This window comes from Saimiri boliviensis, chromosome X (assembly GCF_048565385.1).
Source record: "Saimiri boliviensis isolate mSaiBol1 chromosome X, mSaiBol1.pri, whole genome shotgun sequence".
NCBI lineage: Eukaryota > Metazoa > Chordata > Mammalia > Primates > Cebidae > Saimiri > Saimiri boliviensis.
The window spans coordinates 86,146,087-86,149,400 of NC_133470.1; positions in this window are offsets into that span (position 1 = coordinate 86,146,087).

A 3,314-nucleotide genomic window follows, 5' to 3' on the forward strand; every position below is an offset into this window, starting at 1 on the left:
TCTTTTTTTTTAAATGTTTTAATAATAAACATTCTGTCTTCTGTGAGACGGTATCTCATTATGGTTTTGATTTGCATTTCTCTAATGATCAGTGATGTTGAGCTTTTTTATATATATGCTTGTTGACTGCATCTATGTCTTCTTTTGACAATCGTCTGTTCATGTCCTTTGCCCATTTTTAATGGGGTTGTTTGGTTTACTTTTTCTTGTAAATGTATTTAAGTTCCTTATAGATGCTGGATATTAGAACTTTGTCAAATGTATAGTTTGCAAAAAAAAAAAAATTCACCCATTTTGTAAGTTGTCTGTTTACATTATTGATCATTTATTTTGCTGTGCAGAACCTCCTATGTTTAATTAGATTCCATTTGTCAATTTTTGCTTTTGTTGCAATTGCTTTTCACATCTTTATCATGAATTTTTTTCCCATTCTTTTGTCTAGAATGGTATTGCCTAGGTTGTCTTCTAAAGTTTTTATAGTTTTGGATTTTACATTTAAGTCTTTAATTAATTTTGAGTTGATTTTTGTACACAGTGTAAGGAAGGGGTCCAGTTTAAATCTTATGCATATGGTTAGCCAGTTATCCCAGCACCATTTATTGAACAGCAAGTCCTTTCCAAATTGCTTGTTTTTTTCCACTTTTGTCAAAGATCAGATAGTTGTTGGCATAGGGCTCTCTGCTCTGTCCTGTTAGTCTACATGTCTGGTTTTTGTATCAGTACCATGCTGTTTTGGTTATTATAGCACTGTAGTATAGTTTGAAGTCAGGTATCATGATGCCTACAGCTTTGTTCTTTTTACTTAGAATTGCTTTGTCTATTCGAGCTTTTTTTAAATGTGAATTTTAAAATAGATTTTTTCTAGTTCTGTGAAGAATGTCATTAGTAGTTTTATAGTAATGGCATTGAATATATAAATTACTTTGGGAAGCATAGCCATTTTAATGATATTGATTCTTCCTATCCATGAGCATGGAATGTTTTTCCACTTGCTTGTGTCATCACTGATTTCTTTGAGCAGTGTTTTTTGTTTGTTTTGTTTTTTTATAAGAGATCTTTCTTCTCCCTCGCTATCTGTATTCCTATGTATTTTATTCGTTTTGTGGCACTTGTAAATAGGATTGTTTTCCTGATTTCACTCTTGGGTTAGCTGTTGTTGGTATATAGGAATGCTAGTGATTTTTGCATATTGATTTTGTATCTTGAAACTTTGCTGAAGTTGCTTATCAGCTGAAGGAGCTTTGGGGCTAGGACTGTGGAGTTTTCTAGATATAGAATCATGTCATCTGTAGACAGTAATAGTTTGAATTCCTCCTTCATATTTGTATGCTTTTTTATTTCTTTCTCTTGCCTGATCACTCTGCCCAGGACTTCTATCACTATATTGAATGGGAGTGGCAAGAGAGAGCATTCTTGTCTTGTGCCAGTTTTCAAGGGGAATGATTTCAGATTTTGCTCATTCAGAATGATGTTGGCTGTGGTTCTGTCATAGATGGCTCTTACTATTTTGAGTTACGTTCCTTCAATATTTAGTTCATTGAGAGTTTGTAACATGAAGGGATGTTGAATTTTATTGAAAGGCTTTTATGCATCTATTGAGATAATCATGCTTGTTTTTTTGTCGTTAGTTTTGTTTATGTAATAAATCACATTTATTGAATCATGTATGTTGAACCAACTTTACGTCCTAGGGGTGAAGCCTACTCGATTGTGGTGGATTAGCTTCTTGATGTGCTGCTGGATTCAGATTGCAATTTCTTTTAGGATTTTTACAATGTTCACCAATATTGGCCTGAAGTTTTCTTTTTGTGTGTGTCTCTGCCAGGTTTTGGAGTCAAGATGATGCAGGCCTCATAGAATGTGTTGGAGAGGAGTCCCTCCTCCTCAATTTTTTGGAATCGTTTTAGTCAGAATGGTACCAGATCTTCTTTGTATATCTTGTAGAATTCTGCTTTGAATCCATCTGGTCCAGGGCTTTTTTTATTGGTAGGCTATTTATTACTGATTCAGTTTGGGAGTGCATTACAGTCTGTACAAGGAAGCAATTTCTTTCTGGTTACGTCCTGGGAGAGTGTATGTATCAAGGAATTTATCCGTTTCTTCTAGGTTTTCTAGTTTTCATGCATACAGGTTTTCATGAGAAGAATGTACATTCTGTTGCTTTTGAGTGGTGAGTTCTGTAGAAATCTATCAGACTCATTTGGTTCAATGAATCAGTACAGGTTCTGAGTATTTTTGTTACTTTTCTGCCTCGATGATCTGTCTAATGCTGTCAATGGAGTGTTGAAGTCTTCCACTATTATTGAGTGGAAGTCTAAGTCTCTTCATAGGTCTCTAAAAACTTACCTTATGCCTCTGGGTGTTCCTGTGTTGGGTATATACATATATTTGTTTAGGATAGGTAAATCTTTCTTCTTGTATTGAACTCTTTACCATTATATAATGTACTTCTTTGTTGTTTTTGATCATTGTTGGTTTGAAGTTTGTTTTATTTAAAATTAGAATAACAACCACTGATTTGATTTGGTTTTTCCATTTGCTTGTTAGATTGTCCTCTATCCCTTTATTTTGAGCCTATGGGCATTATTGAGTGCAAGATTGGCTCTTGAAAACAGCATACTATTGAGTCTTGCTGTTTTTTTGTTTTTTGTTTTTGTTTTTGTTTTTGTTTTTTTTTAAATCCACCTTGCCACCCTGTACATTTTAGACAGGAATTTAGCCCATTTACATTTAAGGTTAGTATTGATATGTGCAGATTTGATCCTGTCATTGTGTTGTTAGCTGATTATTATGCTGGATTGTTTATGTGGTAGCTTTACAGTGTCACTGATCTGTGTACTTAAGTGTGCTTCTGTATTGGCTGGTAATAGTCTTCCGTTTCCATATTTAGTGCTCCTTTCAAGATCTCTTGTAAGGTTGATCTGGGGAACTTATTTGGAAATTTCCAAACCTGCCAGAAGTGCCACTCGCCAAGCCCCTAGGCCCATCCTCCTCACCAAGCTCCAAGGGGTAACACCAATCCTCCCAGCCTCCCCATGCACACACCCATACCTCAGGCCATGCTAGAGAACTGGAGTATCCTCTCCACGGCCCACACCACTGGAGAGGCAGCCCTCGGGCATCCCAGGAGATGATGGCGCCCAGAGCCGCTTGCATAGATTGAGGAAAGAAAACAAGGAGGCACCAAACAGGGCTCCCTGAAAACCCCTAACTTTCCCCTGTACAAAAAAAAAGTGGCTCCCACATAGAAAACTTGCTCCCAAAATAGTGCAAATACCCAAAGGAAAGGGAAAAAAAAAAAAAAAAAAAAAAAA